Source organism: Amblyomma maculatum, chromosome 1, assembly GCF_055883805.1.
Source record: "Amblyomma maculatum isolate TAMU_Amacu chromosome 1, ASM5588380v1, whole genome shotgun sequence".
Classification (NCBI taxonomy): Eukaryota; Metazoa; Arthropoda; class Arachnida; order Ixodida; family Ixodidae; genus Amblyomma; species Amblyomma maculatum.
This window is the reverse complement of record NC_139344.1, coordinates 90,390,669-90,402,713: the sequence shown is the minus strand read 5'-3', so window position 1 is coordinate 90,402,713 and position 12,045 is coordinate 90,390,669.

Here is a 12,045-nt window from a genome sequence, read left to right as displayed (position 1 = left end):
CGACCCTTCAGAGCATTCACGAATAAGTACAAAAAAATAACATTTATTTATTTTTACGTATCTTTTACTCAGTCTCGATTGAGCAGTATGGCATGAGAAACAGCTCATCATTCGATGTTCAACAGCTCAGTAGACATCGAAATGTTATCAACGCAACTAAATGAATAAAGTGTATGAAATGGCAGACAGGGCCTTAATGAATCACATCTACAGAGGAGGGCGGCTTCTGTCAGCTGGTACTTCGACGTCAGATAGGGATTCTTTTTTTAACATATTTTAGTTTGGTTTGCATTACAATCCTGGAAGACAAGGTACTCATCTACTTAAAAGTGTACAGTTAAAAGTGCGGACTTAAGTAAAGTGAATGGGGGGGGATGATGACGAGGTAAAAAAAAAAAAGCGTCAGGCTGGGGGACAGAAAAAGGAAACCGCCCAAAACGAGAAGGCAAATGGCGGCATAAACATGGAAGGAAAGGTGTGGAGGGAAAAAAAGAAACGAGCTGAGAGGGAGGTAAAAATAATGAAAGTAAGCAAGCAAGCAAAAAAAAAAATTAAGCCATATTCGCGAAACTCAGCGCAAGACATAGTAAATGCGCAATTAAAAAGCTCCATTCCCGTTGATTACTCTCTGCATTGTACTGGTGCTTATGCAAGCTATCGTAGAGAAAGAAATATAGACCACAGGACAGCCTAAATAAAAATTATGCAATGATCAACTGCATCCACGAGCGCGGCCCACTGGGCGCGCACGGCGGTGCCAGTAGACGTGCATTCCATTTGTCGGGCATGCCAACTGGCACCATGCAGATCGCGCTGATGCCTATGAGTTGCCCAATTTCTTTTAATATTTTTTGCGGGTTGAGAAAGGATGCTAATGCAGGTGAAGGGAGTGTGTCCTCTTTCGGGAAAAATGCTTCGAGGAAAATATGGAAGCGGCAAACCCGGGCATGATTGACAGCTCACTGCTCGTTGGACGGCAGCGATCCAAACTTAGCGTCAGTTCGCTTCGTAAAGCTTATTCGGGGACGTGAAAAATATTTTATCAGGGCAGTGAAAATGTGTGCAACAGCAGCAACCCAGGGCCTGCAACCTATTTGTGACGATAGAATGCCGCGAATCAAAAGAACGAACGGCGAATGCGCCCATGCACAGCATATCCGCCGCATCTCCGCTGCACGGCCGGGCGCACGGGCCACAACAAAAATCTTCCCACCGCGAGGGGCGCGCGCCCATACGGCTAAAGTATAACGGAGTACGCCTCGGCGAATGAAAGTTTCTCGTTCTTTCCTCAAAGAAGGCCGGTATACAATGGCTGCGTGGGGTTCATGCGCAAGCGCACTAGGGGCACGTCACATAAGCCGGAAATTAGATCTTAATAAGTAATTGGGCCCCTGCAGTGTTTATTGCAGTCCTACCGGTCGTTGAGGGCAGGACCAAAACTATTTTTACCTTCACGCGATTTAGACCACTGGCAATGCATTGCGAGCCACACGGTGTTGCGCAGAAGCAAACCCACTGGGTTTCAAACTTCTGACAGAGGGCTTATATATACAGGGTGTTTCACCTAGGCTGTCAGCGGCATTTAAATATTTTATTTTTGAGTTCGAAGAACGCACGTCTTGACACAGCACTAGCCGCTATAGTGCGTGTCAGAACACAACTAAAACGTGTTAGCTGACAGCCTGATTAGCTAATACTGCATAATTAACATTTTAATTAGTATTACTATTATGCTCTTCTTTTACTGAGAGGTTTGTACTCGCCGTGACGGGTGAACGAAAGTTTTCAGGTTCTCGAAAATGTCGTTCTCGTCGCCGCTGCAGCGCGACTGTTTTGGGGGTCGTACACAAGCAGAAGCCAAGGCTAACCACGCTAACCACGCTTACGAGAGCGTCGCACAGTGGCGCTAGCCTTTCGCCAGAGTGCAGCATCGAAATTCGTCGCGCCGCAGCAGGAACGAGTAAAGCATTTAAAAAAAAAAATTAAAAGAAAACTGATGTAGGTATTATTTACGGTGGCCTTCAAGGCTCTCAATAAAGAACTTATCGGTAATAGCTTTTTTTGTTTAATTAGCCGGGTATAACTCCGCTTAAACCGTTAAGACGTGCGAAGACACTGTTTGGCAAGGTTTTGCTTGGCGGTTTAGCCTTGAGAGACTGACACAGCGATGTCATTGCACGTAAAAGTCCTTCGGTGGTGGAAACTATTCCGCAGCCCTCCACTATAGTACCTTTTTCTTTCCCACTTTCTTCCCTTCCCACACGGCGCGGCTCAGGTGTCCAGCGAGAAGTGTAAAAGATACGGCGCCTTTCCTTTCCTATAACACCAATTTGAAATTTATGCAGCATTTGCCAGGTGCCCGTGTACTATGCGATGTCAGTGCATATTTAAGAAGCTGGTTGGTCGAAATTTCCGGGGCCCTCTACTACGGCGTCCCTCACAGCCTGAGCCGCTTTGGAATGTTAAACCCTATCAGTCAAATTACCTAAACTAAAGGTATTTAGTTTGTTTTGGCGGAAAGAAAAGCGCGGTATCTCACTTCTTGGTGAACACCCATACACGAAGCGGACATACAAACTTAATGCGATTTGATAATAATTAACCACCTACAAGTTGGCACGTATGCTATACCAAAACAGTCCTCTAAATCAAAACGCCTACTTTTAAAAATTGCGGAATCTTAGATGAAATGCTCCGTTAAGTAACGTAATGGACGCTTGCTTGGTACAAGTTCTGAAGGCTGTGCAAAGCACACCTGTCGCTCTCTATAAATGCCGGGTAAGCTCGTTGGCATGCGACAGCTACGACAAAGGTCATGCGCCGCTATAGCGAATAAATTGCGGTCCCTTTCGACTTCGTTTAAGGCCGATTCACGCGACGGACGAACCGTCCGCGGACAGAGCACCACGCCATCCGACGTCCCTGGCTCCGCCTCATCCTCGGACGGTGGACGAGGCGCCGAACGACGTCGCGGACGAAAACCGCCGAGGCCAGAGCCGCACCGCTCCTTGCAGCTCCGCCACCGAAGAGGGAAGTGGCAGGCGACGACATTCCAAGCTAACTACACAGCATTGTTTACTAGGGTGCCTCAATGACCAGGGAGGCGAGGGCATCAAGGCACAGCTGTTGACACAACAAAAGCGCCCTCAATATCCTTCGTCTTACAAGATACCTGCAGCACTGTGAAAGGCAGAGGAGCACTTGCAATTATGCTCCTAGTGCCTCTCGCCCCTGCGCACTATATTAGAGAATTGTGCTCCTACTGTCACCCCCGCCAATTTTGGAGGGGCGAGAGGCGCGTACGAGCACAATTGCCTATTGTGCTCCGTGATCCTGATTGGACCGGGGTGCCTCGCCTTTCGCAGTGCTGCAAACATCTTGTCAGACGAAGAAATGAAAATACCATTGCTGCCTCACTTAGAAGATGTAGTTCTGCTAGAAAAAATTGGCAGTGGCTTGAAAGCAATATAGCTATGTCTATGCCTAGGTTCAGCTGGTGGTGTAGCTGGTTGTGGTGCTTGTGGTTATGCTTATATGGTTATGCAGTGATTCACTCTGGCCACGGCATATGGTTCAACTATTGTTTATAGCGGGGTGCTACCTGGTTATTCTATGTATAACTAGTAACGAGGCAAGGAGTGCCGTGGCTGCAACGATATATTTGGTTGTAGGTGAGGTTAAGGCAGAATGTACAACTGCCGCTCCGGCACCGGCTGCAACGGCATTCTTTACACCAGCAGAAATGAAAGCATCCCTGGAGACTGCGTTGGTTCCACCTGCCGCTAACGTTGCACCCCCGGCGGTAGCTGCGGTAGGAGCGGGAGTTAGGCCGCGGTTGGTAGCTACCGCCTCGCGATTTGACGGCGCGAGTTGGGGGCCCTGCTTTTGCGGCAGATGGGATGACGTCACTCCGGCTGTAGCGCTCCCTCACGGAGGGAGCGAGAATTAGGCCGCGTTTAGTAGCTACCGCCTCGCGAGTTGACGGCGCGAGTTGGGGCCCCTGTTTTTGCGCAGCTGTGCTTGGCGGCGCGCCAAAGGTCACGCTAAAGGTCAATGGTAGCTACCGCCTCGCTACGCGAAGGGCTGAAAAGTGAAAGTAGTATTGCTTTCGCAATGAAATAGCAGACGACCCCCATATTTTGACGGGGGAAACATGCGCGCCAGTTTTTGGCTTGCGAAGGCTGCGCCATCCGCGGACGAGGCGGAGCCAGGGACGTTAAGTCACGTGGTGCTCGTCCGCGCGCGGACTCCAGCGATTCCATCCGTCGTGTGAATCGGCCTTTAACAAGGTTCACCTGTACTTCGGCTGCAAAATAATTCTAGTTTATGTTGCAGTGTGCGCTTTCCTGTGCGATCACAGCTTTGCACCTTTCTTGTATGGAAACTGTTTTCGAGGAACTGCGCAGCAGAAGGGGCAAGTTAGAGCATCAAATTCTTAAGAGAATTTCGGCGAGTAGTGGTTTTTACAGATTCCAAATCAAAGAGCTGGACAATACATTTCATTGCTGTTGTGGGGCGACTCATATTCCGACCTTCGTCGTCTTCGCGTGACCATGCGCGATTTCCGATTAGCTCGCAGTTGCAACACCACCTTCGACAAAGGAACACTATAGCGCCAACCACGTGGTAGAACATAGCATCGGTAATAGTAGGAGGGGCCAGGTAACGTGTCCATCACTGCACTAAAAGCGCAAAGACGTGTCTGGCCGCGGTCATTTGATGATAAAGCAAAATTAAACTTCGAATTATCAAATCACCCTAAAGACTGCTGAAAACCATTTTCGTCACAGCAGTTTTAGCTGATCAACACTAATAATATAATTCACTGTACACCTCAGACGAAAAGTAAGTGATAGCGAGGACTTTTCGTGGTTTCGTCAGCTGCTTTGCTTTGCGCATTGTCGGTAATGTAAAACAATTGCTCCAAAGACGTAGGTGCCTCCGCAGCCCCTTTCTCAGTGCAACGAAGTAGTAGCGCCGCGTTTTTACAACGGTCTTGTCGCGCTTTTAGTATACTGCGCCTGCACGGAGTATGCGGTGACTGCAGTCGACAGGTTGGGACAACGAAAGCAGGTTTTGGAACAGCTCGTGAAGTATGAAAATATGCGGTTTGGAGCCGCTATGGAGCAGAAAATGTGCCTTCTGAAGCAGCTATGGAACGGAAATGTAATCAGTCTGTAGCAGCAATATCAGCATTTTATATCAACTTCAGGGCAAACGGTCAAATCTTTATTAACGCCTCCACTATACCCTCTTCGCAATGCAACGCAGTAAAAGTGGAGCCTGCTTACAAACGGCCCTGTCGCGTTTTGAGGATGCTTCACTGCACGGACTTAGCAGAGAGTGGCCAAGGCGCAGTATCAACGTACTGGAGGAAGCACATGGACGCAAGCTGGGCAAATATGCGCACCTGTTAGAACACGTGACGCCATCCCTAAATAAAGAAAATCCCAGACGGTTACCGCCGTTTTTCCTCTCCTTCCTTTCAAATACAAGTGCCCATTTTAACGCCGAATGATTTTAAATTCTTCGCAAAATATCATTAAATTGACCTCGCCGTATGATAATATAGTTTTTATCGTCACTGAACTATAACTGAACTGAAATGACAGTTCGATCACTACAAGAAAGAATTATCATCATCATCACTTGGAAGACAATAAAAAGCTAAAAAAAAGTACAGTTGGTTTGTTTTTTTTTTTTTTTTTTTTTGCTTCTAAGTTGTCGTCCGTAAAAATTGTGCCAATTTCGAAGACGTAATTCATTCTATCCGACATTTTAGGCCACTTTTGATCGCTTTGTTCGGCTCATTGTTTTGTGTGACCAGCCGTTCCTTACGCCGATACCACGTGTGTCGTTAGGTTAGATATAGCTATCGCAGTCAACCTAAGCAACCGCGAATGCTGCGCAGTAGCGACAAGGCTGAAGAATCGCGAAGAAAAGGAGCTGCCTCGAGAATACGGCCGGGCTTCCTTTCTCACCTTTTCAACTAGTATTCTCCCTTCAGTAGATCGATAATAATGACTTAATTACGCTTAAGAATGTGCTAGACAAAGCCAGCTACACAAGTGTGTACAGCTCGTTCGGCCGAAAATCCATCGCCGTTGCCGTAGCCCACAATGAGGAAAATGGTGCCGGAGAAAATACGCAAGTGATTTCGTATCGAAAGTGTGACGCAACCGCACTTTGTGCAGCGTTCAGGGTGGTGTCATACGATTTCGCTTCCCATTTAGCACTCGTCTTCTAGTTAAGCTGTAGGATATAGTTTGAGATAGGGATTCGAACGAACGACATATGCAACTCTGAAAAGCGTAGGTATCCACTGAAAAGTGAGGTACTGCCCCTTCCTTTCACCAAAACACCAACTTAAACAAAATTATAATTGTGCCGCCGCGTTGGTGCCGTGAATATGATGCCCGACTACTGTGCTGGAGTACCCTGGTTCGACCCTACCGCCGGCGGCTGCGTTTCGATGGAGGCGAAACGAAGAGGCGTCCGTGTGCTGTGCGATGTCAGCGCACAAGGCGCCCAGTGACGTTCGTCAGACCGCTAATTCCAGCCAACCTCTAGGTTCTTTGCACCATGCCGACGACAGTTCAAAAAGAATTGCAAAAATCGGCGCGCGGAAGCGAGAGTTATTTCGTTTATAAAATTCTAAATACAAGAAAAAAACAATAACGGCGCCTTTGAGCCGGTGTGTGAGTGAGCCCCTTTCCCATTTCGCTCGCCCAGCGCTCGAATCGGGCGGAACCAATAAGAAACGCAGCTTTCTGCTGACGTATGGGAAGCTGCCCCCCATGGTTGCCTGTCCAACTCAACCTGTTGCCGCGCTTTTTGGCAGCGTTGTTACCATGGTTACGACGCTGCAAAACTGTGCTACGAGGACCGGCTTCTCCGTCTGCCCAAAGCTAGCCTAGCTCATCAGACACTGCTCCACACCCTCTTTGCGGGGGTGTCAACGAGGTGGACTCGACGATTAGCAAATCTGCGTCGCCGTTTTGGTGTTCCACCTGCGTACATCTCTGCTGTTGCCGCGGATTACTCGAGCGCTACTTGTGCGAAAGGCAGAGACGGAGGAATGAGCTGCAGGAGCTAAGGCGAAGCCTACCCTAGACCTGTACAGGGCCAGCAAGAAGATCATCTGCGGGAGCGACTATATGACAACTCTCTGGGCAGTGGCTTGCTGGCGGAAGCCCGCTGCGGAGCGCGCTCCACGAGCGATGTAGACACAACTTGTGCCAGCTGTGGAGCGTCGGCAGAAACGATCAGCCACGTGATTTTGGACTGTGCAGCGCACCATGACCCAGCAATTTTGCCGACCTTCGAGATCCGAACGTTGTCAGCTGCCTTGGGATTTGAGGATCCTGCGAGAGGGGAGACCACAAAGTGGCGTTTCGAATTCTGGTGGCAACGGGAAGCCCTGTGACCTCGGCGGTGGTTGGCGACGGCTGTGTGACTTTTGTGCTTGTGACCGTGTAGCCTGGACAGCGAATTGTCTGACTTTTTTCTTTTTGGCTCCTCCACGTCATAAGTCAGCGTGACCCCCTACAAAGGGCGAACAGCAAGCAGACGCTCCACACCAAGCTTGTTGACAATACCGCACTTACCTGAGTTTACAGTCCCTAAGGCCTTCAAGAACACGCTCGGAACTTTTAGTTCCGACTGCGTAGTAAGTTAAGGAGATTCGATTGTAAAATCTAAAGTGCGTGCTGAACCAATCAGTGAAGCAGCGCCCAAGCGAGAAGGGAACGTCATATCCGTTAGCAAACTTCGCCGTCGTGTGTTACTCACATCGGTGCTAATATACACCGATTATTTAAGCGGATTAAAATATTAGACGCTACGATTTCGCCGTTATGATTGGGATTTATGGTATCAGGAAGGTGTAAAGAACCTAGCTGTAATTAGTGGCCTGGCGAACGTCACCGCGCCTCTTCCTCCAGGAGGTCAAAATTACTCCGTAGCCCTCCATTACGGAACCTCTTTCTCTCTCTATCCACTTTCACTCCCACCTTCCTCCTTTCCCTTGAGGTGCGGTTCAGGTGTCCACAGAAACAAGTGTGGCAGATACTGTGTCTTTCCTTTCCTTTGAATCGATTATTATTATTATTATTATTATTATTTTTATTATTATTAACAAATATATATATATATATATATATATATATATATATATATATATATATATATATATATATATATATATATTTATATATATTCTCGAAAAGAAAAGCCGGCGGCTTCGCATGCATCTACTCCTAAGGTGAAGCTTGAGCGCCTCCCTCATATTTTTTTTCTTTATATAGGATCTTGCGGCGGGTTAGCTTGTGCCTCTTTTGAAAATCATGGCACTCCCAAAATTTAATTGGTCCAGGTCTGAAACCACATGCGCTGTAGTGTAAGCTATCCAATTTTTCTTAGTAAAGCAAACTGTACGTGTTCTGTGCGATCACGTCTTGGGCACTATTGGCGACTAAGCGGCTTTTCAACCACTATTGCGTCTTCACCAATCACTTCCGAGGTCGTCGTACGGTTTCAAGAATTAATTGAGAAAAAATATGAACATTACGCCGTGATGAAATAGTGAAACTTCGCATATTTTACACCGACCCTTGAGGACTATGGCGCGCGTAGCATAATGTAATGTCATTTTTGCCAAATATATCGGCCTGTCTTGTAACCTAGAGTAGAGTAGAGTGAAATAGTTACTGGCTCCATGATAGCCTTGCCATCTCCGTGAGCTAGACCCTGACCCCATAATCATGGCATTGTCGGCAGGGGCGAGCAGTCTTCTGCTGTGGCGTATAACGCGCAACACGATCGTTTTCTCAAAGAAGCTTCCTACCTTTCCATCAATCAGGCTCCATTGCTCGGCTTAAGCAGCTGTGACGGTGACGGCATTGAAATGCAGAACGTTGCACAAGAGATAGGCACGAAGCGACGCAGGCCTGACAAGGCTGCAGAAGCAGCGTGTTTGAGTGCTTCCCGAGCGTGCATACATACGCTAGCCAAGTGAGAAACGCCACGAGCTGACGCTACAGCACACAGGGCTAGGATAGAGGCCAGTTGGTTCTGCATGTTGGTTTCGTTAGTTCAATTGTTAGTGTGTCGTAGCGCGCTGAGAACCAAGCCGCAGCACAGTAAGAGACTTTATTCCAAATTACCGCTTCAAACTGCTTCCGCCTCGATCGCCGGCGCCGGGCGGTCTTCTACGTGTGTGCGTGGGATGTTGGCACCATCAATGGGGATGGCGCGGAATCCGTTGCCGCCCGCAGTACCCCTGTTACTCTGGAATGACTCTCTCAAAGGCCCATGGCAAGCAAGGGATGGTAATGGAGTGGATGGTGCTAAATAACGCCGTAAAAAAGGCACGGACCTATTACAAATGAAAAAAAAAAATGAAATTCGATGTATTTTGAAAGCACAGCTAGAGGTATAATATCAAAGAACATTGCAAAGAAATTGCAAACAATGACTTGTGCAACTTATTTGAGCAGCACTTAAAAGTTTATATGCCAATCCCGTACATGGCTATAAAGAGCGGAGAATTCCTCTCGTTAAGGTCCGGTGCTCTCGTTAAGGTCCAGTGCGGACGATCTCGTTTCGGTTCCTGGACGACGGGAAATCGGTGCCCGGATGTTGGCTCTCCTTTTTGGCCCGACGTCCCAACTGAAGGTCGCCGACAAAGGGAGCTAAAAAAATTTCATACTTAGATTAAAAGCCGTTAAATGACGTGGGCGCCGCCATTTTCCCCTTCAGTTGTCGCACCAGCCAGCGAGGAGGAAAGGGCACGCCGCTGTTTTCCTCCTTGCCCATGAAAACGGCTTTCAATTTAAGCATGCATGGAGGAAGAATTTAAGCATATGTTTTTGCTCCCGTTGTCGGTGACCTTCAGTTGTGACGTCAGGAGAATACTTTTGCAGAACCTCGGTGCGCAATTACGTGACACATGGGTGACGTAGCCTATAGGGAACCAAAGCTGGAGTTTGCTCCGCGACGCCAGCGCTCGGTTTCCAGCGGAGCGGAGAGGAACTACAAAACTGCGCGCGGCTGTCTGCGGAGTCTGCGCAGCCCGCTCGCTCGGGATCGCGTGCTACAGGCAGCCGCACGTGCACGCGGAGCGAGAGGAGAGTGAGGACGAGGGGGAATGGACGCGCGTCTGCGCGCGCAAAGCTGGCGCTTGCTAGTGGGGTTCTTATTTTTGCTTTTTTCTGTGTCCCGGCTGACATAGAGGCTGGCTGGAAGCATGTTTTTATCGGTGCCTTCGAAAGAGAGAAATTAGGATTATTTGATCGTCGCGGACATTGTTTTCAAAGAGCGCTTGTTGACAGTTTCAGACATTAAAAAAAAATAAAAACATGAACGCGAATTCGCTGCTCGAAGGCAGAGGCAAGCGAGAGGTATTTTGAAGGACTTGAGGCGGCACCTCTTGATGTCTCTGTCCATGCTGTTCACAGAATGAAGGGTCCAGCCATCTCATTGACTGTCCATGCTGTTCACAGAATGAAGGGTCCAGCCATCTCATTGAGAATTGATACGCGTGTACACAGTGACGAGTGCTCCGGGCGCTGGTTGGGGAGCTTCCTTCCCATTTGACTGCTCACTTGAAAAGGGCCTATTCAACTCTTTGGGGACACGGTTTAGGCGATGCTACCGGCGCCGTGGTGCCTGCTTTCGGCGCGTTTAGGACGCGTTCTCTACAAAAACACAAAGCATGCCGCCTTACCCTTTGGTTCCTGCTGACAGCGGTCAGGGGGAGTTCGCTGCTGCGGCACTAACATCCGAAATCAATGACCTATCTACCTTTAACGATAACGGATTTCTTAACGACCTAGGCCACTGACGAGAAGCCGAGGCATGCCATTTTTGCGGCAGTTTCCTCTCTCCACGAGACGAAGAGCGAGGAAATGCCTGACGACTTTCCATGAAGGCGGGGACATCTCTCCACGGAAACCTTTGTATTCTTAATTCCACAGCTACGCTGTGCAATTCCTAGTTCAGTTATCTCCTTTAGCGAATGCGCAGTTTTGAGCTCCCGAAGCAGGATCGCGTATAAGGATAGATCGAACGATTGACGTATGTGTTTTTCCTTAATAAGCGCCAAGTGATGGCATTATGACGTACCTATATCTGTTTCTTGAGGCCGACTTGGTTCCGCGATGGCTGCTGCGGCACCGCCAGTTACAAATAGAGGTGCGAGATACGAGCGGTACGAGATACCTAAAAAAAAAAGGCTGACAACCATTCCGTTACCGTTTCCACACAAGTTTTGCGAAAAAGCGCGCCGTCACTTTTTCATTCCAGTTCTTTTTTTTTTTTTTTTTTCCTTTGTTGGAGCGCGACGGCGGCCAGAATGCGGCCGGAGGAGGAGAGAAACAACCGAGCGCGCGCGCGCAAACAAGTGCTGGAAAGCAGTGCGGAGCAGACGACAGCATGCTTTTCGATGCGGCGGAGAGCAGACGACGCGGCCGCGTTGCGCGGAGGTTTTGACGGGGTCTCCGTGGAGGGCGCTGACACACAGAGCGACGCAGCGCCCCCTGGCCGTTCACGTATCTCGTGGTTTTTTTTTTTTTTTTTTTTCTTTTCTTTTTTTCCTGAGAGAGGCGCGCAGCTCAGTCAAAAGGCGCGATGCGGGTAAATGTAGAGTGACCAGAGTGAGCGCGATTATGTGAGTCCGCGATCTTTTACTTTCGTTCTTTTCCGGTGATCGTGAGTCTGCTTCTTCGCAGCGCGCTGTAGGAATTACGCGTTTGCGTTCCTCGGAAAACGTGTATATACTTGCCGTATACACGGCCACAAATATATGGAGTACACTGCGCATGAGTTTTTTGCACGCACGCGCGCCAACGCACATGGCAGTTTTATAGTGGCGGAGAAGAAATAATTGTCTAGACTGACAATATCTTCTAAGGACGCGTAAACGTTGACGTTTGGAATTAAGCTGTGAACAAGATGTTGCTTAGCTTATGGACAGATGATTTTCCGGCATTTTAATTGTTCCACATAACGGGCGTAACTTAAGGTAATAAAGCGTGCTGCGCACAG